The sequence below is a fragment of the Buteo buteo genome, unplaced genomic scaffold (assembly GCF_964188355.1).
Source record: "Buteo buteo unplaced genomic scaffold, bButBut1.hap1.1 HAP1_SCAFFOLD_59, whole genome shotgun sequence".
Taxonomy (NCBI): Eukaryota; Metazoa; Chordata; class Aves; order Accipitriformes; family Accipitridae; genus Buteo; species Buteo buteo.
Window position 1 is genome coordinate 138,748 of NW_027439225.1, and position 26,134 is coordinate 164,881.

The 26,134-nt window shown below is 46.6% G+C and overlaps 1 pseudogene; it reads left to right on the plus strand.

Annotated features, from left to right (window-relative positions):
* The first annotated feature begins 2,682 nt into the window (after window positions 1-2,682).
* Window positions 2,683-3,940, plus strand: LOC142027817 (olfactory receptor 2A2-like; annotated as a pseudogene).
* The last annotated feature ends 22,194 nt before the right edge of the window (window positions 3,941-26,134 follow it).

Here is a 26,134-nt window from a genome sequence, read left to right on the forward strand (position 1 = left end):
TTGGTTGGTTTGGTTTTGGTTTTGGTTTTTTTGCTTTGGCTCTGCCATCAGCCTGGGAGCTGCAAAATGCAGAACTGCCACCTTCTTGTCCCCTGGCTGTACACTGCATCTAAGGGAGCACTTCAGGTATTTGATTTTGAGTACACCGTATGGTCACAGGAGCGGCCAGATGAGACCTGGGGGGGGCTCTGTGTCCCTGGGCTGCCCCCTCTGTTGTTCCTCCACTTTCCTTCTGTATTGGGTCTGGCTGAGTTGGAGTTCTTTTACCCCATAGCAGCCCTCGTAGTGCTGTGCTCTGTACTGGTAGCTAGAAAGCTGTTGATAACACAGCAGTGTTTTGGCCATGGCTGAGCAGTGCTGGCACAGCATCAAGGCTGTCTCTCTAACATTCCCCCCCTCCCCAGTAGGCTGGGGGTGGGCAAGATCTTGGGAGGCAACGTAGCCAGGAAGAAGGCATACAGGCAGCGAGAAGAGGCATCTCGGTAGCAAGTAAATCTTAGGTCCCTTCAGATGCTGGGGACCCTGCGTTCATGCAGCATTGGGCAGACCCCAGATGGATTTTCCCTTGGCACACTGTACAGATCCTGCCTGTGGAGAAGTTCCTCCTTTTGGTCATTCACGGTGTTATACAACTTTTCTTAGAAGAAAACAACTCTATGCGTAAAGGATGTTCTCGCGCGGACTTCTTGCTGCACTTTAGATAACGGCAGGGCCGCGCAGGTGGCGTAATCGCTGGTACCAAGCAGGAGCTGCCTGGAGGCTCCTCTGTCACAGTCAACCAGCTCCGTTTATCCTGCGGCCAAGGGCCATGTGTAGGGACACAGCCTGAAGGCCACGCCGTACGTACGGTGCAGCACAGACCTGCACCCGCTCCGGTGAACTGTTAGGTGGATCCCCAACTCCTGGAGGTACAGTGATCTCCCAGTCAGGATCTCTGCAGCAGGCTGTTAAACTGCACGGTAACTTGGGAACCAGAGAAGATCCAGATCTGGAGGGGATGGTTAACCACAGGGCCTCACGTTGAACCTCCTCTAAGCTCGTCCTGTGCTTCCAGGGTTCTCGAGCCTCTCGGGGGGCATCTCCCAGACTGGCCGGTGACTCCCAGCTCCCTCGTTCCTGCCTTCCCCTCCCTGCCTGCCTGCCCCACTGTGGCCCCTGCAGCAGCACTCAGCTGAGCACCCTCCGTTGCTCCTGGGGAAAGAGCGTCCTCCTTGCTCTCCGTGGCATTCCCCCAGCACACGGTGCTGTAGCGAGGACAAGGCAGTCAGATACAGACACAGCCTGTTGAACAGAGCGTCCTGCACGCAGTGCTTCCGATAGAGCAGCTCAGGAGCAAGGAGGTGAGCTGGGTGTGCTGCCTCTCACAAAGAGCATTTGACATCGGCGACCTTCCCCGCTGGACCCTCTGCAGCCTCTCTTTTTCCCGATGTTGTAGGTGTTAGGTTGTGTGGTTAAAGGTTCATCTCCACAAACACAGAGGAGGACAAAGGAGCAATGGCAGGCAGGGGAACCCCAGGGACCTAGGCAGAGGCAAGGGAGCACCCTGCTGTGGCTTTTCCCAGGGCTGTCGCAGGAGAGGGATCGCCCAGCTTGTCTGGGTATGAGGCTCACCAGACAAGTATTGACTCTCCCTTGCTCACCTCACAGACTGACGGGGGGAATGCGCTTCTGTGGCCATGCCCTGCCTCTGAAGCCCGGCCGTAGACAAAAAACTGGCTCAAACTGTGAAGGTTACCAGGCGAGACGTGACTGGGTGCACGTGTGTGGCAAGGTCTGTGCATGTGAATGTCTGAAACTGGATTCTGAGCTGTCAAGCAGAAGCCTGCTTCTCGCTACACGCAGCCAGCGTGGGCTGGTTGTAAATTTGGGTAACACCTGGAATAAGCAAAAGTGGCATGTCCCGAATCCTACAGTTAATAACGAGCTAGGAGAGAGAAGCCTTAATTCGGAGGCTGATCAGGCATTGTACTGCTCCCATAGACAACTTAGATTGGGAACACTGGGGGCGTGGGGTTCCAGAAAGAAGAGGTGGTGGCAAAAAGAAGGGTTCCCAGAAAGAAGAAGGGATCTTGAAGAGAAGGAGGGGACCCAGGAAGGAAAAGGTGAAGATCCTGGCTGGAGGAAGTATCCTGGAAGTGGCGGAAGATCTTGGAGACCAGAGAGCTGCGTGGAGACAAGTGCCAGGGGATGCCCAGGGACCTTGACCAGCACCCTGCGAAACTGGTAACAGCGAGCAGCTGCACAGCAGGAACCAAGGTGATGTTCTGCCTGACCTTCCTGGACCTGCAGTAGCCTCCCTGCTGGGATAGGGGAGTTGGCTCAAGCAACTGCAGGATTCAATAGGAATGCATTTCACCAAGGTAAAGAGGACACAGCAGTGGCTTGGAAATGCTGGTTGGTTTAATGGTAAAACTGGAATTATTCTGTGAACTGTGCATTCCTTTTAATATGGACTTAATTTAAAACGGCTGCTTTGAAGTTGTTCTGGCTTCACCTTAATCGACACCTGCAATCTTCATCATCTTATCTTCTCCAACAGCGACACCACACCCTGCCCCTCCCCACCCCCTGCAAAAAAAAACCAAAACCAACCCAGGAAAAGAAAGACTTCAAGGGCAAGCTAGGCAGCAAAGTTGTGCGAGATTGGTCAAACTGCTCAAAGTTTGCAGGGAGATTGGAGCTTGCAATTCAGATGTACGTCGCTCAGCGTGGGGAGGGTAGTACGCACCTTTCACTGGAGTCAGAGGGAAAAACAGGGAGAAGGGAGCTGCAGCGTAAAGAGTAAAGGACACAACATTCTTAGGAAAACTCTCCTTTTTCTTTCCTTTTCCTTGCTCCTTCGCTTCCAGATCTCCGTGGTCGCAGTTTGTGCTGCCTCACCTCCAGCACAGCGTGCAGAATGAAAAGACTGTCACAGAATTCGTCTTCCTGGGGTTCTGCAGCACCCCAGCCCTGCAGCGCTGCCTCTTTGGCCTTTTCTCTGCCCTCTGCTCTGCCACTCGGATGGGAAACACACTTGTCTTTCTGCGTATCTGCCTGGACTACTGCCTCCACAGCCCCAGGTACTTCTTCCTCTGCCACCTCTCCATCGCGGACATCTGCTACGCCTCCAGCAATGTCCCCGTATGCTAAGGAGCCTCCTTGGACAAGGCAGAACCCTCTCCGTTGCTGGGTGTGGGGCACAGATCCATCTTTATTTAATCTTTGCACTTACAGCGTGCGTGCTGCTGGCCGTGATGTCTCATGTTCGCTACGTGGCAATCTGCCGTCCCCTCTGCTGTGCCCTCATCATGATCTGGAGGCTGCGCCTCACCCTTGCCACAGTTTTGTGGGCTTTGGCGTTCGTATTTGGTACACTGCAAGCCTCTCTGGCTTTACACCTGCCTTTCTGTGGCCCCTGCGAGGCTGTCCACTTCTCCTGTGAAATTCTTGCTGTCTTAAAGCTGGCCTGCACTGCCGCTCCTGCCAATAAAGTCCTGATCTTTGCTGTTTGTGTGTGCTTCTTCCTCTTCCCTTTAGCCTTAATCCTGATTTCCTCCCTGGACATCCCGGCCACCGATCTGCGCATCCGCTCTGTGCCAGGATGGCACGAAACCTTGTCCACATGTGGCTCTCACCCGACCGTGGTGGGTGTCTTTTATGGAAACGCCATCTTCATGTACGCGGGGCCCGGGAGCGGTAAGTCCTCTGGGAGGGAGACAGTTCTTTCCCTTTTCTACACTCTCGTCAGCCCCAGTTTGAAGCCCGTCATTTACAGTCGGAGGAACAAGCAGGTGAAGGAAGCCTTGCTGAAGCTTCAGAGAAGGAAGAGGGTCTTTCATTCCGTCTAGCTGGCGCTCTAGGCTTTCACCTGTCTCCTGTCTTTCTGCTCTTTCTTCTTGAGCTCTTGGGGAATTTCTCAGGGAATGTTAAGTGGTTAAAAGTGTCCTGGTTTCAGCTGGGATAGAGTTCACTGTCTTCCTAGTAGCTGGTACAGTGCTATGTTTTGAGTTCAGTTTGCAAAGAACCTTGATAACACTGATGTTTGCAGTTGTTGCTAAGTAGCGTTTAGACTAAAGTCAAGGATTTTTCAGCTTCTCCTGCCCAGCCAGGGCACAAGAAGTTGGCACAGGACACAGCCAGGGCAGCTGACCCAAACTGGCCAACAGGGTATTCCATACCATGCGACGTCCCATCTACTATAGGAACTGGGGAGTGGGGTGGGGGGGAATCGCTGTTCGGGGACTAGCTGGGTGTCGATGGGTGGGTGGTGACCAATTGCACTGCGCATCATTTGTACATTCCAATCCTTTTATTATTGCTGTTGTCATCTTATTAGTGTTATCATTATTAGTTTCTTCTTTTCTGTTCCATTAAACCGTTCTTATCTCAACCCATGAGTTCTACTTCTTGTTCCTGATTTTCTCCCCCATCCCACTGGAGGGGGGGGAGTGAGTGAGCAGCTGCATGGTGCTTAGTTGCTGGCTGGGGTTAAACCACGACGGAGACAGAGTCACAGCAGCACAGAATGGATGCTGAAAGGGACCTCTAGAGATCATCCAGCCCACCTCGGCTGCTCAAGCAGGGTCAGCTGCAGCAGGTTGTGAGTCTGGTTCTCAAAGATGCCGTTGGCTGCGTTGCTCCCAGGTCGTGGAGCTCGCTTGGGAAATGGGCAATAAAGAGGGATGAAGTTTCCAGGCACTTTCTGGCCGGTGCAGTGATTTGGGGTTTTTTGGGGGGTTGGTTGGGTTTTTTTTCCTTCTGATTTCCGCTCCCCCCGCCACTTCCCGGTCTTGTGGCTGCCCAAGATGCAGCCAGAGAAGGGGAGGAGGGTCCCTGCCTGGCCTGCAGCTCCCTCCCTCGCCATTCTTGGGGTGATTTGGGGTTATTTTGCTGTGTCAGTGAGGCAAAGCTGGGCTCTCCGGGGCTGAGGTCAGTGCGACCCGAGGAAGGCCGTGACGGTCTTGAGGCTTTGAAGGGCTTTGCACCGAGCCCCGGCCCCGCTGGAGGGGACGCTGGTGGTGTTCAAGACGAAGGCCTTGCAGCCCTTGCTGTCGTGTGTGCCCGCGTCCCCCCCGGCCCCCAAGGTCTGTCGTTGTCGCAGGGGCTCTGTGCTGCTTTCTGCGTGGGGCCGTGCCCGTGAGTCCTGCAGGGACCTGTCTGTCCTGGCTTCCCCACCAAAGGGCTGCTCCCCCTGGGGAAGGGGAGAGGGGAGTCGTCCGCGTCCCGCCCACCGTTGCCTGCCCCGCTGGTGGTGACTCGGCCCTGGGGGGATGCTCACCGGGGCTTGCTGAACCCCCATGCGAAAAGTGCCGGGGGAACGGGTGTGATGGGGATGGCGAAGGTGCCAGAGCAGACTGGGGTGCCATACCTGCTGGTGGGGCCTGGGGTGCCTGGGCTGCAGGGAAGGGCTTATCTTTTATAGGTTATCTTTTGTGATGGTAACTTGTAACCTTCCTTCTTGTCTTTTCCCAGAGAGACCTGGCCACCATGCATTGTCTGGATGTCCTTTACCATATTGTGGATTGTTAAATAATGATACATTTATTGGCAGTGGCACCCCTATCAAGGGTAGGACTTAGCTTTGTCCAGAGGCTGGCATTTGGGTAGAAATCCAACAATCACTTTTGCGGAATATTCGAGCTATATTCTGTGTTAAGATTAAATGGAGGTTCCGATCCCAAGATGGTATCTGGCACACTTGACTCATTGCTACCGTAATTGTTACAAACAAATCATAAAAATCAGTCGTAACTTTATCAATTTCAGTTTAAGGGGAGACTCTTGTTCAACTGTCCATGAGGTTGGAGCCCTTTTAATCTTGGAATAATGAATCCACGGGCCTTTCCCTTGGACCTTGACAGCTGTATGAGTAGTCAGGAACACCTGGAATGGCCCCTTCCACTTCTCAGTTAGCTGCTCCAAATTCCACGACTTGATGTAGACCAAGTTTCCAGGTTGAAATGGATGGGCTGGTGTATCCAGTTCCAAGGGCCTGCTTGTCGTCACGTACTTGTGCAATTCCTGTACAGTCTTTCCCAAGGACATTAAGTAATTAAAGTCCATTTCCCCTTTAATGTGAATTGTTCCTGGTATATGTGGGGCCTGGTAAGGCCTTCCAGAAAGTAAGTTGCAAGGGCTCAAGCTGGTTTTACCACGAGGTTGTATTCCAATTCTTAACAGCGCTCAAGGTAGCGCTTGTATCCAAGTCATTGATGCTTCCTGACATATTTTCCCGATCTGCAATGTAAGTGTATGGTTCATTCTTTCTACTTTTCCACTTCATTGTGGCCTATAAGGGGTATGGAGATCTCATGTTATGGCTAAGTTTTTACTCAACTGTTTTATAACTTCAGCAACAAAATGTGGTCCTCTGCCTGAGGACATTCCTAAAGGGATACTGAACCTCAGGATAATTTCTTTCAACAAGATTTTAGTTACTTCTCTAGCTTAATTGGTGTGACAGGGAAAAGCTTCTGGCCATCCAGTAAAAGTATCAACTAGAAGAAGCATGTATCTATATCCCCTTTTCTAGGCAGTTCTGTAAAATCCATTTGCCAATAGTCTCCTGGGGAATTTCCTCCTTTTGTAACCCCCAATATTAATTTATTACTGGTATTTGGGTATCTATATCCCCAGAATGGCTGTGACTGTACTTTTTAGGGGTCGTGGTCCCCCTTCAGAGGAGAGAAGGGTGTTCTGCATTTTACAAGACCAAGACAAATGTCTGTGTATTCTCATTTTTACTACTGCTCATGATAACGCCATTTTATCTTAATTCCTTCAAGATTACTGCAAAGCTGGTAATTGCAATCAAGCTATTTTATAAGTCCAATTCACAGGATACCAAATTATTTATTATTTATTTTCAGTTCTAAGTGGATCATTTGTGTTTTCTCTGAGTAATATGATGTGTACAAAATATCCCTAAAAATGTCAGCTAAGTGGAGAGACACAGAAAAATTACTGTCTCTTTCATAAGTACCCATGGCTTTCAGAATACAAATCATTATTACACAAACACAGGAATAGCATGGTAGGCTTACACAGAGTATTAGAAATAGATAGAAGATATACTCTATGCCATGAAGCTCTTACAGCAAAAGATTTACTCAAGCAAGCAGTCCTGTTGACTTCAATCTCCACACCACTACAGCGCTCCTCTTGCTAATTCAGCTCTTAGTGTTTCTCTAAATCTCAAACCTCCATTTTAGCCTAAAAAAGCAACTCCTCCCCACACACTCTCTAATATCCCCCCCTCTCCCTGTGCCACTCCAGATTCCTGAATGACACAACCTTTCTGGATACCCACCATCAGCACCAATTTTACTGGGAACTCAGGCACTGGAGGCAACAGCTGTAAGTAGCTGCTTCTAAAAATTCCAGTTAAAATTGTTTATTTGCAAACACACATGGACGTCTTAAGCTACTGACTGGCTTTTGTGTGGATCTAATTGATTACCACAGGGCTATTCAATATGTACAACTTCACTCAGTCTACAGAAGTAAAACACAAAATTCACTTGGGTGCAATTTAGCGTGGCAATAACCATACTGTTTACATCACGATCAAGTTCAAAGAGGTGGTCTAATATCCCCAAGGAGATGAGACTGTGTAAATAAGCATCTTTTATAGGAGGGCTCTGAGATTTATTCTTGATTCTTTCCAGTTGTGACTTTGGAAAATCCTTGCAAGCCCTTCCAAACTAGCAAGGCAAAGCTGACCTTTTTGATAGCTGCTGGTAAAATATCTGATCTCGTGTTAAATACAAACTTAGCTGTGACCTTAACTGAACTAGAAAAATTGTAATTTCCACCGTGAAGAATCACAACGACTCCTTCTATGTTGGTAGGAACATACAAACATAGGGCAGTTACAGCTAAACCTTAGCTTCCAGACTGTTAACTAATATCTAACTTTTCAGAGACAGTTTGCTGGGCTGGAGCGGTCAGGATTCTGCCCACCCTGACGCAGGGCAGTGGTAGCAGCAGTCAGGATGGCCAAAGGCAGAGCACTGGTTCATTTGCACCAACAGGCAGCACAGTGGAGGAGGGAACACTCGGGAATCCCACACTAGAGACTTAAATCCTCGTAAAGTCCTATGTTACAGCAAAAAAGATTCAAATTAGACTTCAGCAAAACCTTTTTAATGGTGAAGAGAGTGAAACACTGGGATAGATACTCGGGGAGATTGTAGAGTTTCCAACATAAAGTCTTGAATGATAACTTCCCTGAGGTATCTATGTGGGTCCTGTTCTGGGCAGGAGGATGAACTGCAGATGCTTCTGAGGTCTTTTGCCGTCCTATTTCTCAAGTCTATTGTCCCACCTCCAGAAAGAGGGAAATGAATTTTTTGTTCCACAGTTTTTTTAGTGTATGCATTCACTGGTGCTAATGACAGAAGTGAGAACAGGATGCCACGTTTACAGGCTTCCACTTCTGAGGATGTTCTCCTCCCTCCCGCACGTATGGGAGCCTGTCTCTTGAATCTGTATGGTGCTCTCCAGTCTCCTGACAGATCAACAACTATGCATGCTGCTGCCTTTCTGCAGTACCAGAAAAGAGGATCTGAAGGCTTTGCATTTTCAAAGACAACCTCTTCTTTTTAGCGTATTCTCTAGGTCTCCGGAATGGGAGTCCAATGATATAATGAGTCGCCTGATTCATGTGCATGCTGTACCCCGCTTTTTCTTTAGCAGTGTACAAGAGAGTTTATTTTTAGGACAGTATCTCACGATACCCTTGATAACCCAACTTCTACATAATCTAACCCTTAGTAACCCCACCTATTTTCTTCTTCAGTCTATTGTAAGCCCTGTCTCCTCTTTTCCGTTTCCAAGCAAACTTTTTTTTTTGTTGTTCAGATTTTGTAAATTTTTACCAAGTGCAGAATTTGGCTTTACACAGAGACTCTGCTGCACCCTTAGCCCTGTCATGCTTCCTAGCTCTGCATTTTGCCCCACTTCAGCACTTGCAATAAGCAAATGAAATAGAGAGGTACCAGCCACTCTATCTATTTCATCCTTCTATGTCCTTTACATTGCACCTTATGCTTTCGTGATCAACCTGTTGTAAGCTGAACTCATTTTTTACAGAAGCGCATTATACATCCACTGATTTCTGAACTGCAATGGGCAGTATAAGGCAATGGCCCTCATTCCACTGTCTGCATGGAGCTACCTGGTCATGCAATGCTCTTCTCCTCTCTAATGGCTCAAGTATGTTAGAACTATTTAAAAATCACATGCAATGCTTTACTAATGTTGCCCTTTCCTGTAAACTATGACCACCAACCACATGATCAAGCAAGGCATAAATATAATTCATACTAATATGTGCTTTGCACTATGAGAAACAGCACAGTAACATTTTTCAGTGCTCAACCCTAACTTATAAGATTTTCTTATTTTTTATTATTCAGAAGAAGATGTTTTCAGTGTTTGGAAAAATGCTGTGTGCTATCTCAGACATAAAGGAGTAAGGGGAATAAACCACACTAGAAAAACTCCCTCTGTGATTTGCTTAAGTAGCAACTTATGTGAATAGGAAATTTCAGTTAGAAGAGTTACAGCCAAAAAAATCCTATTCTAAAAGCCATATCATACAAATGTGGATTAGGAATTTCCCTAAATTCTATTTACAGAAGAAAGTACTGGACAAAGATCCAGAGGATCTCTTCTCAGCCTATGGCAAGATCTGTTTCCTATGTGAAACAAGTCTTTAAGCCATTTAATCCTTCTATAGTCATTTCCCCATCTACAAAGGGACACAACAAAATTGATTTTCCTTTATAAAGTGCTTTGAACTCTACGGATGAGAAGGCCTATATTAATAAAGTCACATTTTTACCACTGTTGTTACTATTAACCTAACACAAGCAAGAATGTTTGTCAAATTATGGGAGTTTTTCTTCTTTTAATGTGGTATCCTTAGCTAAAGTAAGTAGTGGCACTGGCAGAAAAGCCCCATATATTAAAGTCGGTCATACTGACCAAAACAAGGCTTGTTTAATACAGAAATGTTAAGTTCTGGAACTCCCCTACAGAGCAAAAGCTTTGTATGATCTCTTAATAACAAGCAGAAGAGCAAGCCAGGATGGACACTACCCAATTTAAAAGTTGATATGATTCAGGGGTCACCCATTACGAGCGTGAAAACACATCCGACACATTTTCCCCACAGGAGCTCAGTGAGCACAGATGGCACCAACAACCTCTTCCACTGTTTTCAGTAAGTGGAGAAAGAAACGCCCCGATTCGGATAAATCCCATTCGCAGCCCAGCTGTTCAGGAAAAGCCATCGGGAGCCTCCTCTGAAAAACAGGCAGCCAAACCCGGTGTTGAGAGAAGCAATGGGGTAAGATAGTCAGAAGGTAAGCATGGACATTAAAAACCACTGCTACGAACTGCTCCACTGTGAAATCCAGTAGATGTACAGCCTGTAATTGGTTTCATAATGCTGTGCTTGTGCCACGTCAAAGAAAGTAACTGAGAAAATGTAAAACCAAGTGAGGAGATGTTGGTTTCACAGTTAAATTGCTGAATTTGGTAAGATACATGTACCTTCGGTCCCCTTAATATGTTAGCAAAGCAAATTTTTACACTTACTGAATCCAATTGTACACACTACACCGCTTTATTCCTCGAGCTCATTTTCTGACTAAGTTATGTTCACCACTAAGTGCAGCCCAGTTTTTCATTCACATTTGCACGGGCATATAGCAAATGAATTCCAACCACACTTTGTTGTCCTTTTTATGCCTAAAACCCCACTGAAATGCAGAGCACGAGTGCAAGGTTTCCTACTTTTAATAATGTGTATTTTCTTGTAATAAAAAAGAATAGCAATCAGAGGTAGACAATATTCGGGGAAAAAAGGGAGTATGTGATCAGCGCTGTAGAAAAAATCCATAAGGAGCTGCAAAAGTAAAAAAAGATAACATCTTCCTAATTCTGGTAAGAATATTTAACTAATTATTAATCCACATACCACCACCACCACCAAAAATCATGAATGTTAAATAACCTCCTACTTTGGTAAACTCTAGTTTATACTCTGTTAAAATCCGTATTTCTCACTCCTGTAACATTTTCTTTGGGAGGTTCTCAGACTACCTCATAACATGCCCATGACATACATTGCTTATCTACTTTATGTGGAGGAATGGTTAATGGAGCAGGGTCTATGGAGTCATTGTGCTGAAACAAGAAGGTATGTGCTAAGATAAGATTTGTGCTGAGACAAGAAGATGTGTGCTAAGATAAGATATGTGCTGAGATATGTGCTGAGATATGTGTTGAGATAAGGAGACTGTGCTGAGACGAGACGGGACTTTCTGGAGTTTGTGCTGAGACAGGACAGTGTTAGATGGAATACGTCAACGGCGACCAATGACATTTGAAGACACAGTGAAAAGAGACTTTTTAAAGAGAAGTTGTGGTTGAAGGAATATAAAAATAAGTAGTCTGTAACCGCAAGTCTATAAAATATGTAAATGTAACTTTTTAGCATATAACCAATAAGAGAATGACTAGTAGGCATATGTTATAGAAATCATATAAAAGAACCCTGGTAAAAATAAAGTTTGAAGACGCTTGCAGGATCTCATATTGAGTGTTCTGTGTCTTACCTGCTCGAAAACTCTCCGCAACTTTACAGATGAGAAAATCAAGCAAAGCGTAATTAATTTGTTCTTCTAAAGTTGTAATCATCCCTAATACAGAGATCAAAGATACCCTACTGTAATTCTGGGAGTAACTTTTAAATTGGGTAGTGTCCATCCTGGCTTGCTCTTCTGCTTGTTATTAAGAGATCATACAAAGCTTTTGATGATCTGCCCCTGCTGCCTTTACCTTTCCTCTGGTTATCCAGGTTTTTTGCTGACTTCGTGCCTATTAGCAGTTTTTCAGCTTCTCGGCGCCTCCTGGGGTAGGATGGTCCCTTCTTCTCAGCCTTTTCGTTCTCCTTCAGGGGCCCAGTCGTTAGCAAGGCATGCCTTGTACAGACAAAGGATCTCTTATTTCACAAGACCTCTTCTTAAGTAAATGCCTCCTTCAGTCCATGGCTTCTCTCTCCAGTCCATCCTCTTTTGTTACTGTGAAATATGTTCATCTGATTCGTGTCACTATAAACAATGCTAGGGCCGCATAATAAAATGTGACCCTCACTGTCTATGTAACCTTTAACCATTTTGTGGATCCTCGTCTAACCGCAGGCCGGGAGGAGAGAGATGATACGTGCATAGTTCGTTCTCTTTTTGCCAGCCCAGAGCGGGTTTTGTTGTTAACTATCCTGGAGGAGAACTGAGGCATTTGGATGTGTGTTTGGCCTCAGGGATTGCAGTGCTTGGGATCTCGATGGGCCATTTGTGGTGTGCATTTGTTGAGGGGGAGGTGTCTGTTGTGAACTTGTTTGGGTCCTGGTGACCGCAGCCGGTGCTGTGCAAGGTGAGACCAGTTTCTGGGAGAACTACTGCACCCCCACAACCAGGAGGTGGAGAAGAACACTCCTAGTATGAATATGTAACGAGCGTTGGACTACAAAAGAAGCTGTCTTGTTTTTCGCGGCGCGCGTTGTGGTAGAGCAGAAGGTCCCGGCGCGCCCAGCGCTGTTTGCTTGCCTTTATTCGTTGAATAAATTGTTAACTTTGATTGGAATCCTGTTTGGGACTAAATTCATTTATAACAGTTACTCCTTTGGAATCCAGTAAGATGGAGGCCTGCTGCCCCTCTGCTGAGAGAAGCCTCTTGACTGAGGTAAGCACCGCTGCAGCCCTTGGCTGCTCTTCTCGGGATCTGCTCCCTCCCTGTTTCGGGGTTGTTTGTGTGTGTGGCGGGTTTTTTTTTTTTTTTGTGTGTGTGTGTGTGGCGGGGGAGGGTCCGCAGGGCCGTCTCCTGGGAGAAGCTGCTCGAAGCTCCCCCGGCTCGGAGCCGGACCCGCCTCTGGCCCAGGCCGAGCCCCTCAGCGACGGCGGTAGCGCCTCGGGGAGAAGAGATTTCAGAAGGGGAAGGCCCCGTGAGGGAGTCGGGGGAGTGGGACGTGAGAGGAACCCCTCTGCGGATGCCGAGGTCAGGGAAGGAGGAGGGGATGCCCCCGCAGCCCGCGGGGAGGCGGCAGGCTGTCCCCCCCAGCCCGTGGAGGGGAGCGGGGGAGCGGATGTCCCCCAAAATGGCCGCGACTCCCGCGCTGGAGCAGTCTGTGACGGAAGGACTGCACCCTGCCTGTGGAAGGGACCCGCGCTGGAGGAGTCTGTGAGGAACTGCAGCCCGCGGGAAGGACCCACGCTGGAGAAGTTGGTGAAGGGCTGTCTCCCGCGGGAGGGACGGACCCCCCGGCGGAGCAGGGGCCGAGCGCGGAGTCCTCCTCCCCCTGAGGAGGAAGGAGCGGCAGAGACAAGGGGTGAGGAACCGACCCCAGCCCCCGTCCCCGTCCCCTGTTCCCCTGCGCCGCCGGGGGGAGGAGGTGGAGAGAGCGGGGAGTGAGTGGAGTTGAGGCGGGAAGGCGGGAGGGCTCCCCGGGGGGAAGCTGTTCTCAGGCTGGGTTTTGCTTCCTCGTAGCCTTGTTGTGATTTGATGGGTAGCAGGTTACGTTGATTTGGTTTCTTCCTCAGGTTGAGCCTGTCTTGTGACCGTGACCGCAAGCGGGGAGTGATCCCTCCCTGTCCTTGAATTTGAGGAGCTGTAAGTCAGGTCTTCTGTTCTTCAGGGGTGGGGAGGAGATCTGACTGAAGGGTGCTAATTGTACTTTGTCAGTGGAGCTAGGCTTACAGATGAGGATGGGTTCTCTGAATGACATGCAAGAGGCGCCTGGTGACTCTTGGAAGTAAGTGTAAAAAGGCCATCCATAGAAATATTTTGGCATTTGAATGTCTGCTGGGAAAAGTTGCAATTTCAGCAGAAAAGAAGTATGTTTTTTTGATAGGCGCCCTTCAGTGATATCTCAAATCTGTAATTTAAGCACTAAGAAACGCAACGGTTACTATTGTACTGATTTGGTACTTTGTGTTCTGGTTAGGTCTTTGGCTTCAAATACAGGCACGCCAATACATGCTAAGCTCGAAGTTAATGTGGAGAGGATGGTTTTTACTGAGATGTGAAAACTCCCTGTTCTGTAACCAAATCTTTTTATGGGAAGCATTGTGGTCTTGGACTTGGAATGAGCTGAAAGTTAGTGCTTATTTCCACTTGGAGCTTTATTTTGGGTTTTCAGGCTTAATCCCAAACTGGTGGTGATGCAAAGGTAAAAAGATGAGAGAGCATCTTTGTTTTGCAGACTGCTGAGAGGCTGGGCAGTAGGCCTATGAATGTATTTTGCTGACTGTGTGGTTTTGCAGGGTCTAAATGACAGAACTGCTTGTGGAACCCCATTATCGGTGGGCTGACCGGCAAGCTCAAGGCAAGGCCAAAGCCGACCATCATCAGTGACCCGAGACCTCCTGAAGAAAGCTTAGCAGATGGACTAGCAGCAGTGGACAGTCCTGAGGCATTGGTGAAAACATCTTTCAGGTCTGGCGGATATGAGCTTACTTTTGTTTATCCTTGAGAGGATATGTTTTTAAGATTAAGTCTGCAGTGTGGGTTTGGTGGGAGAAATCGGTCCCGAAGGATTCCGCAATGCTGCGTATCTGTACTGAACAACAGTGAAAAAAGAGGTCCATAAGTAATACTGGCTGGACTTGTCCTTTACTTCTCTGACCTCGTTAGCCTTCCTAAAAGATGAAGAACTAGACAGATATAAAGTCTGTAACTAGTCAAAATGGTCAGGAGAGACAGCTCACTCTAGGAAGATGTCTTTGAAGGTTGGCACTGTTTCTTCTGAAAGTGGTTTAGTGGTGAAGACTTGCGCTTTAGGTCAGATGATGTGCTTTATTGATGCGAGGGAGAGCTAACCCTTTTCCTGTTGATGTGATGTCTTGAGAACTGCCTAGCATTAATTTATTTTGCCAAGGAGAAGGATTCTGGCCAGGGGCTTGCGAGCAAGCGATTGCTGCTGTTGTAAAGTGTGTGATAGATCTATTGCTGGGTTTTCCTACCTCTTATTTAATCGTGTGGACGTACCGTTGTCCGATGTTTCTTGGAGGCATGTTTTCTGAAAATGATTTTCTCAAAGTGAGGTAAACTGGAGAAGCCGAGTGATCTTTGACCAAAATGTGAAAATTGGCGTGCCCAGCAAAAGCGGAGTGAGTGGCAGAATTTATTTTTTCCAAGTGTTTTTCGAGCCTTTTTTTGGTCGTTGTTGAAAACCTACGCTCTACTTTTCTTTTCTAGTACACATACATGTGTGCAAGCATGAAATGGTTTTTGCTTTGGATAAATTTCTCTTGACTCCAGTGATTTTGATTATACCTCAGTCTGTCAAACTTATTTCAGTCTTCGTAGAATTGTGATTTTGAAGGCGCTGAAGTTCAAGTCATTGTATTAGGTGGTAATTTCAGATACCTTGTTTATGCTGCTTGACATTTAAAAACATGTTACCACAAAGTGAGTTTGTCAGTCTATATAAATGAATCCTGTAATTCCATGGAGCGTTTTCATCCTTTAATATTTCCATTGAAATGATTCAGGACAAGTGTTTCAGAACCTTCTATGGTTTTATGGTTTTATGGTGAGCCCTGGTATTGAATGGCTTTTAAACACTTTGTGTCTCTGGTATTTAAAATGTGTAATTTCAAGAGATCTAACTCTTTTTTTCAGCTTTCACTTCTGATACCAGATTCTGGGTATCTGCAGTCCTTAGGTTGCCGTCGTCACGATAATTTCAACCTTTTTATATGCCCAAATAATGTCAGAGCATTTCAAGTGGCATGATTTGATCATGTGAGTAGGGGTGACTCTTGGAAGAAGTGAGCTTGTACATAGCATGAAGGGTTGGAAAATGTCATTAAGCAAAATAGTTTTGCTCATGCAGTTTAAATGGCTTTATAAACATTACCGAACCTTTGTATTTCACCAGTAGAGCAATTACTGTACAGTGTGGCATTTTTGGAGGCTTTTATAGATGGGAATCCAAACAAATTGTTGTTCCAAAGTAAATTTTAATTGTCTAGTTTCATAAAGAAAGGAAGCCCCGTGTGCGCTTGAGCTGTGCAGGGGAGTGGAAGAGAAGAGGGTACGTTGCAATTACTGTCTAAAGACACGAGAAAATAAAAACACTGTGGTGTTTTGACTGAGTTTGGGATCTTGTTGATATTATGGTGCAAACTGGGGCTTAGGAGGCAGTAGCATCTTTTGTATGATGGGCTGCATGTTTGATTCATCAAGGTCGTCTGTGGGTGGTGATCTTCAAGTGCTTCCATGACAGAGTTTGCCTGGTGTGTCTGAGGGTAAGTGATTGCCTGGCAAGCATGGGCTTTCCTTGTTTCTTGTTTACTAGAGGCTAGTGGAAGATCTTGTTACCCTGTTGCCTTTTGGGGACTGAACTGTGCTTTCCAAGTTGTCCAGTTCAGCATGTCTTAATTGGGAATCTGGTGGCTGAATCTCAGGGGGTGCGTGGGGCCACGTTGGGCTTGCATGAACTGATTTTACAGAGAGAAAAACCAGGCCTTGCTTTCGAACGTGACTGCTACGAACTGTAAAATGCAGCGACTCCCTTGCTAGTTCTGATTCAGTGCTGTTGGAGCCGTGTATGGTGAAACTATCCCTTCCATGCACAGCTAGAAAGAGAATGCCTCTCCAGTGTCAAAGGAGTGACGCTTGCTTGTGATTGCATATCTGTTTACGTGAATACATACAAGCAGCATGAAATCCCAGCTGCCACCTCTTGTATTAGATCTTGTTTTCTACTGTGCGGTACTTATTGTTCTGTAGCTTGGAAAATTAGGAGGAGATCTATGTTTGATTTTGTTCCGCTTCCAGATATGAGCTTGAAATGCATTTAAACCTTATGGAAGGAGGAATGTGACTATTTCAATCATTTTGGTTGTACTTTTCCTGCGGTAATAATCCATCTTTAAGATGTAAAGCAAAACCCAAATGAAACCGACCCCCTCTCTATACCCGGCATAAGTCTAGTGCACGATCCCTCCCTAATGAAGAAGTGTTCCGAAGGGTCTTGATTGTCTTATACAATTATTTTACTATCTCTTTTCTGAAGATACCAAGAACCAGCCCCAGATTGGTCTATGCAAGGCTGATTACCTTTCTAAAGAGAGAATTGAAAGAGTTTGTAGTATCATCTTGTTTGGAATATTGCAGTGAGGGAGCAGTTGTAAGTAATTTTGTGTCTTGACTAGTTCTACTACTCCAGTGCTTAAAATGTAGATTTAAAATCCATTCTCACTGGCATTTAGTCTATTTGTCTAGTAAAGGCAGGGGAGGCCCCAACTGGAATTACATTTGAAAATACAGTGGACTATGGAGAATGGTGGATTATCCCCTTTTGACAAGGGAAAAAAGTATCATGAGACACATAGAAGTGATTAGCTTCTTGGCCCACACTTTATGCAACAAACCCGATATATCCACTGTCTTTCTTTGCACCAAGATGCAAGTTCACAATTACAGGGGCTGTGATGCCTTTCTTTTTGAATAGCTGTGTGTGGATCAGCATCCATGTACGTACAATGGTTGGCAGTGGCTGTGGACTGATGCCAGTGTGGAATATTAGGTGGTGGGCGTACGGCCTTGTCCGGGATGCGTGATCTGGCTGTTGGCTGGAGATGTCAGTGGTTGCCGACACTGAAGCCTGTAACTCGGAAACTCTCTTCCCGGATCTGCTTTTTGATCTGCTTGGTCCCTGTAAAGAGTAGTGGTGGTATTGTTCTTGGTAAGAATTAACAGTGGTAATTACTGAGCTCTTTGGGAGACTGTGTAGTAACTTTACAGCCTGCTTTAGCTTCTGTGTGCTGCTGCCTGCCAGCGCTACCCAAGCAGGCATTTTGATAATGCTGGGCTGGCACCCAGCAGAGGGAGCAGAGAAACGAGAGACAGTTTGGGTGCTGTTCTCCCAATACCACCTAGAAGTTTGTGGAAGTGCTTTATATTGGAGGGTAGGAGAGAAACTGCTGCGTTTGTCCCCAGACTGCTGCCTGGAGTGAACCAAGTCACCAGGGTGGCACTGTTCCAGCGGAAAACTCGATGTGTCCAAGATGTCATCATTTCTGCTAGACTTGATTGGTTTTGTTGTACGGGAGAGACGGGCTGTTCTTTTGAGTCCGAAGACCCGGGACGCTGGGTTGGGGTATATGACTGTGGTGGTGCTTATGGGATGTAATGGCTGTGCTGGACCTTGTGGCAGGAGAGATCCCATGGTACAAGGTGACGGTGACATCCAGGGAGGAGTGGAGATGCTCGCCTGAGACAAAATGTTCAGTGCAACCTGCCATCCTGGTCCAGGGCCTGTGTGACAGCTGAAGTTGGTCTGGAATCGTGGAGTAGTGCAGCTGGCTCCATCTAGCACGTGGGGGCTTGGGGCAGCAGTGATTCCAAAGTGATCAGCCAGGGTAGCAGGCAGCTGAAGAGTCAGCAGGTGAGGCAAAGACCCTCTGTCCTGTAGCAGACAAGCCTTACGGGATACCTATGTAGCTATACTGAACTAGGAAGGGATATATATCATCTGTTACTGAGGCCATATGTCCTGGGAACCAGAAAGGCAGATGGAGTTCCTTCAAGGTCAGAGTGTTTTTAAGCTCAAGGCTTGCATGGGTTCTTAATTGCTGTCACCTTTCAAAATACTTCTAGCTTGAGACTGGTAACACCCCTGCTTACCTTAATAGCTGCTTTTCCTGTGTCAGCTGCAAAGTTTCTTTATCTTTCCAAGGAGGGTTTGCTTTGCTTCCCTTATCTGCTTCTGTTCTGCTTTGGGAGTCTTAAATGGCCCTGGCAGCTAATCTTCCTGTATTTCGGGTTCGGTTGTGAGTGATGTAAACTGTTGCTCGTGCCAGCGACTGGCCATTTGATCGACAGGATAGAGAGGATGCTGCAGCGCTCCAAATGCGAAAACTTCAGTCACAGCACCGCGTGCTGGGAGTCAGCCCACGAGGCTCAATCATGTGGGTCAAGGTGGCATCAGTGGGAATAAGGGGTACGAGCCAGCCTTCCCCCTACCTTGCCTGAGTCCTAGCAAGAGCCCATCTCTAGTGAGCTGGTGGAGAGGGACCTACAGGACTCCTTTAGCACCTCTCACGTTTTGACACTCTCTGGGCAGCACCGAAGCTTGGCTGTAGCTCCCTAAGCTAGTATGTGAGGTCTGAAAATCAGAGAGGGAGGTGATGCTATGCGGGAGAGCTGTGACCATGACCGCAGAAGAACAGGAGTCGAGGGCTAGTCGTGGGGTAGAATAAAGCCCGCCTTCCCTGCCAGGTCTCAGTATTTGTTTATTGCCTTTTTCATTTGGATTTTCTTCTTCTTTTTTTAAAGAACACACAAAAATGAGAGATGACTCTCACTTGCCCTAACTTGTTAAAAAAAAGAAAAAGACATTTTCTCATTGTTTTTTGTACCCATCCACTGCAGATTACTGTCTCGCTAAACATTAAAATGTAAGCAGTCTCTCTGAAAACCACCCTTCTCAACATCTTTTTCAATCCAGACTTGTTATAAGGCACTTTACTTGCATTAAAGTTAAATTCATCAGCGTTGTATTCAAACCTGTTGCTTCTTCCTGTTATTTATTGGTAGTCATTATGACAAATAAGAAGGGAAGAGTGTTCTGTTCATTAAGGAAATGGCTGCCATATCATTTGTCTCTCTTGTCTCTTCTTTTAATTGTGCTTCCCTTCTAGGTGCATGTCATGGTTTGTGAGAGCTGTGCACTATTTTCTTGGTGGATTGAGATTTATGAGTCAGAGGGCAAATGATCAGAGGAGAAAGATTTATGCCAGTTACTGTTCAAAGGCTGCATTCTCTCTCTCTTTGCGTATACGCACAGGGGTCCAGGAGGAAGGTGTTTTTTCAGGCAGTTGAAAGAGAAATGGACTTCTCTGTCTTTTGGGTTGGGGTTTTTTTTTGGTGTCCCAGTCTTCTTGTTCTTCATAGGATAGATGTATTATTGATGACAAGCAAAGCCAGAGATTCTGTCCCTGTAAATATCAGACACATGAAGAGACCCAAGTTGAGAAATTCAGATGGACTGTGGGTGTCCTAACAGAGCTGTGCCTCGGAAAGGCAGGGAAGAAATCCCCTTCCAAAATGGGAATGAGAGTTTGAGCTGAAGCTCCATGGCTAAACAAAGTCCTGGTAGTAAAGAAGTCCTGCTTTGAGGACTGCCCAGTGCCTGTCCTTGACCACCCTTCTCTGCCTGACGTACGTCACGTGAATCTGGTACCATAATAAACTCTGAGCATTTGTTTTGCAGCTGTGCAAGGCTTCCAGGTCTGTCTTTGTAAGCATGCAGATCACCCCCAGTCCTTGACATGGACTACGGTACCCCCACCACACACAGAGGACAAACATATTTTTAAATCCGGATGGTGGTATACCTCTCCAACCACGTGAGTCTCAAATGTCTGTGCGGCACTCCTGTGGGTATACAAGGCTGTTCCCGGGTCTGTGCTTAGTTGCTTGGCTTACCGAAGTTGCTAGCCCAGTCTTCCTTGCAGGTTTTCAGAAGAAACTGTATATGGGCAGGGAGTTGTATATAGGAAAAGACACTAACTTAAGGATAGCCTTTATTCTGATAAGGAAGTGTTTAATAATGCACTATTTAGTTGTCTCCACCATGAGCGACTAAAAGCCTCTACCTACTAATATCAAACTGGGATGCCTTGCAATTCCTGTTGACATAATTTTTAGCCTGGTTTCCTAAGGAAAACCGCCTATCCTTTTCCAAAGGAAATTGCTGTATATCTCTCAGTCAGCCTTCCCGTTAAGTTCTTAAGCATAGCTGAACTTGATCAGTAGCTTAATAGAATGGTAGACATCTCAAAGGTGTTGTTGTGGTTTAACCCCAGCCAGCAACTAAGCACCACGCAGCCGCTCACTCGCTCCCCTCCCCCGCCAGTGGGATGGGGGAGAAAATCAGGAACAAGAAGTAGAACTCATGGGTTGAGATAAGAACGGTTTAATGGAACAGAAAAGAAGAAACTAATAATGATAACACTAATAAGATGACAACAGCAATAATAAAAGGATTGGAATGTACAAATGATGCGCAGTGCAATTGGTCACCACCCGCCCATCGACACCCAGCTAGTCCCCGAACAGCGATTCCCCCCCACCCCACTCCCCAGTTCCTATAGTAGATGGGACGTCGCATGGTATGGAATACCCTGTTGGCCAGTTTGGGTCAGGTGCCCTGGCTGTGTCCTGTGCCAACTTCTTGTGCCCCTCCAGCTTTCTTGCTGGCTGGGCAGGAGAAGCTGAAAAATCCTTGACTATAGTCTAAACACTACTTAGCAACAACTGCAAACATCAGTGTGATCAAGGTTCTTTGCATACTGAACTCAAAACATAGCTACTAGGAAGACAGTTAACTCTATCCCAGCTGAAACCAGGACAGGTATTTAGTTCCTCTCTGCTTTGTGAAAACTGCTGGTAGGATAAGAAAGGGTCCCAGTGAAGGAATGGATAGGAGAGAGAGAAGCTGACTTCCCAGAGTTGCTGTCTGGCTGAGCAGTGCTAACATCCTCTCTATGTAATCAGCACATCTGTAGCTGTGAAGGAGGCGCCATATGTGACCACACAAGCAGGCAGGGCGCCCTTTGGAGGAAAAGCCCAGGGAGAGCAGAGCAGCAGGAGACACAGCAGATCAGAGAATGTGTTGCTGTGGGGAAGGTAGGAAAGATGTAAAGCACAAGTGCCTAAGAAACCAGTCACAGCTTGTGCTGCAGCTTTGAGTACTCGAAGTGCTGCTAATGAAAGGTACTCTTGTCACTACTGTTATGCTATAAATCGTGTCTAATCACCCTGGTGGAGGGGACCACATATCTTATTCGGGTTAATTCTATGCCATGACCCCCTGGCCTCTTGGCATGTGGTGACGCCCAGCATGGTCTTTCTGTGCACATGCAGAGGTCGAGGGTTTCCTGATGTGAACTGACTGTCCTGGCGTGTCACCTAATGGGCAGGAGCAGCTGGGTTTTCAGGCAGAATAGCCCTGGAAAGGGGCTGGTGGCCACCTGGCCTATTCCTCCAGCCTGCAGCTTGCCCTTGAAGGGCACTTGGGGGGAGGGGAATGCGGGCTCTGGAAGAGATTTATTCTCCTGGCAGTCTGTGCATGTCCTGTGGTCCATAAGTTGCTCACGCTGTTATTGAATTAAGGCTGTCATGGTGTATAATTGATTCCCAATGAGAAAGTGGGATAGTGGCTTTCTTAGTCTTGGCAGTCAGAGAGAGTGTGATGAGCTGAGCTAAGTGTCTTTGAATTGCTGAAGCCTTGAGTTCTTTAATTTGCATAAGCAAGAAGCATTAAGGCGGCACTCCAAAGGAAATTCCTATACAGTTTCATCTGCTTTTAAATGGCTGGCTGATGGCAATGAAGTTACGTGGTACGTTGTACTGTGATGCTTTCCTAAAGGATGTGGTAAAACATTCTCCAGATCCAATCCAATCAAGGACAGATTTGGTTTGGTTTTGAGACCACAAAACCTGCAAGTAAGAGTTCAGGAATATTTTGAAGGGAATAACAACAATAGCAATCGTGCAATGACCCAAAATAATCTTAAGGCTGATGGATAAGAGCTTAATCTTTGTTAAGGTCCTGCGTTTCTTCTTAGTGTGAAGAGCTTTGAAGGAGGAGGAAAAAGGGATACTTAGCTCCAGTTAATTGAGTGTGACAATCAGATCTGGAGAGAAAACTGTGTTCCGTCTTGGGAAAACACTAGCCATTTATGCATCGAAAGATCAATTTGAGATTTGTTTTTTTGATGAAACCCAGGAGAGAATCTATGCTAAACATTCACCTGGGACACATTGGAAATCCCCATACCTGTTGCAGGTGTCATGCATCCAATGGATTGAGTTGTTGATTCCCCCAGGAATGCTCTGACTACCAGCTATGGGTTGCTTGGAGTCCCCTGTTTGCACCCCCTGCTCTGTGTATCTCTCTTTTGACCCTGTGCTTTCTGATGAAGGTTTTGTCTGGTTTGCCTCCCCATGCAGAATGATTTTTGGTAACTGCTGTATTTTGCTGGAGATTCCTTTGCCAGAAATTCTAAAGCCCAGCCTAGCAGTGCCTTTGCAGAGAGATAGCAACGTGTAGGTAAGCTGCCGTGAACTGTCAACAGCCCTTACCCCCCTAACTTGCTAATGGCTGTTCTTTTATCTGGTTTTTGCCTGTTAGGCTGCCAACTGGCAACTTCTGGAAACTCTCTTATGTAATAGAAAGGTCTCATTTGGAAATTATCACACTATCCATCTGAGTACTCAGCACATGCTGATGTCAGAGCCGCTGTGCCTGTAGTTTGCAGATTGGGACAATTATTTGTAGTTGTAATAATTTTTGGATCTGAATCTACTGAAGTGTTCTCAGCAAGACTGCTAAAGCTATCATGTGTTAGCTGGTTTCCACGTGAACTTTATAAATGGATCTAAACTTTATAAATTGACTCCGGTTGTTTTGAAACCAGGCCTGTAGTTTAACTTTGCTGTCAGTGCAGCACCAGTACTCTGGCAAAGAGCAATCTTGTATCTTCTTTTGGTGGAAAGGCCTTTATTCTGAGGTGTGGCAATTGACCCAGGAATGTGGGCTTTGGGTCCCCATTTGTGCCCAGGGCTTCCTTCTGTTATGTCTGTAGCTTTGATCTGTCTCTTCTTTCATGTGAGCTCTTGCAGTTCCTTGTCAGAGCAAATTTTCTCTCAGCTCAGCTGAGAAAGGGCTAGACCTGAAGTTGTGTTTCTTTTAAATGAGAGCTACTGAAGAGCATTTCTTGTAAAAAGGAAAACTCTCAGAAGCTTCTTTTGCTTCCTCTTAAATGATGTGCGCAAGCAGCATTTAGATCAGCGTGAGCATCTGTAGTTGGAGTTTCTAAGAAGAAGGTAACATTTCTCTTTCCAGTACTTGGAACCTCAAGACTGATTTTTGTCATGTACTTGTCACCAATAGTATCTGCTCCTGAATCAAAAAGATGCTTGTTATCCTTCCGGCTGCTTGTAGCAGTTACAGTTAAGCCTGCCCTAATTCCAGACAGTATTACTCATGATAAAGTAATACTCAGATTCATTCTGAAGATGTTGAGAAAGTTGGATTCCTCTTCTGGCACTGTAGCTCCTTGTGAGAGTTTCTTCGCTTCCTAAATAGTTTTAAAGTTGCTTCTAATGTGATTACCTGCAATGCCTGCAGTACTTGAGTAAAAGAATGAGAGAGTGTAGTAGTGTAAATGGGGTGGGCCAAAACTGGTGTAAATTGGCATAAAACTCAGTTGACTTCTGTGGAGTTCTACTGATTTACTGCAGGTGAGCGTGTGGCTTGGTATTTCAAAGCGGTGCTCGTGCACTGAAACGTGCCTCTTTGTTGATTAATGTTAGAAATCTGCTAAACTTGGCAGAGTGTTTTTGCTGAATCATGAGCGATGCTGTTGAATGATGTATTAGTCAAAGTGGCCTGGGCTAGATACAGCAAATTCCCGTCTGTGGAGTGCCCACTGGCTTTCACAAAAACTCTGTGAAGCTTGCAGACTTGGAATCAGTATGGCCTTTAACTGTTGACCTTTTTTCTCCACTGCTTTAATGCTGATTCTAATGTAGCCAAGGCACTTTCTGAGCACCTGAAGATGGTGTTGGCAAGCCATGAGCTGACACGTAGGTTTTCTTTGTGTTGCTTGGGCTTTGCGTGTTTGCTCATTGCATTAGTTCTCAGAAAAAAAAAAGTGCTTAGTGCTTTTCTGCTTTCTAATTCATTATGTCATATAAATAATTGTGTTATCCTGATACATCAGCTCTTCTGCTAGCAAAACTGTCTTAATTTCTTACAAAAACTGCTGGTTGGTATCAACAGAATACAGGCTCCTTAGTTTTGTGCTGCAGCAGAATATCAGCCGTATTGCTCTCTTTTTTCCAAACTCATTTTTTTCTGAATTGAGGTTAAACTCAGATTTGTCATCTTCTATATGTCATTCTTTTTGAAGCAGCGGTACAATAATGAGTGAAAATTTTATAATAGCAGAAACTGATTCAATCTATTTTACACAGATCGGTTTCCGCCCCGGTCGCCCGTGCCCCAGCATGGCTGTGTTATGGCCTACACAACTGTGGTTTGTGCTGTTTAACATGAATGACCTGGATGATGGGGCACAGCGCACCCTCAGCAAGTTTGTAGATGAACACCCCCCCGCCCCCAAAAGAGGGGCTGTGGTTGGTAGACCTGGTGGGTGTGTTGCCATCCAGAGGGACCTCCACAGGCTGGAGAACTGGGCTGACAGGAACCTCATGCAGTTCAGCAAGGGGAGGCACAAAGTCCTGCTCCGCGGCAGGGAAAAACCCCATGCCCCAGTATGTGCTGGGGGCTGACTGACTGGAAAGCAGCTTTGCTGAGAAGAAGCTTGGGGTCCTGGTGGACAACAACTTAGACCGTGAGCCGGCAACGTGACCTTGCAGCAAGGGCGGCGGCCAACAGCATCCTGGGTGGCATTAGGAAGAGCGTCACCAGCAGGTCCATCTTCCGCTCTGCTCAGCACTGGTGAGGCCACATGTGGAGCGCTGGGTCCAGTTCTGGATTCCGCAGTGCAAGAGAGACAGGGGCATACTGGAAAGAGTCCAGCAAAGGATCATGAAGAAGATGACGAGACTGGAGCATCTGACATAGAAGGGGAGGCCAGGAGGGCTGGGACTGCTCAGCCTGGAGGTGAGAAGGCTTGGGGGAAGCTTATCAATGTAAATACCTGACGGAAGGGAGCACACAAGATGGGGCCAGGCTCTTTGCCGTAGTGCCCAGTGACAGTACAAGAGGTGGAGGGCAAAAATGGAAATTCAGGAAATACCATTCAAACATAAGAAGCAGCTCTTTTTTTTTTTTTCTGAAATGGTTTTTGGGTTGGATTTTTTTTGGCTTTGGGTTTTTTTTTACTGGGAGGGGTAGCCAGACACTGGCAGAGGTTGTCCAGAGAAGTTGTGGAATCTCCATCCTTGGAGATATTCAGAACATGATGGGACAGAGTCCTGGGCAACCTGCTGTAGCTGACGCTGCTTTGAGCAAGGGGGTTGGAGTAGATGATCTCCAGAGGCCCCCTCCAGCCTCAGCATTTCTCTGTGATTCTGTAGTGGGAACAGCGAAGCTGAATTA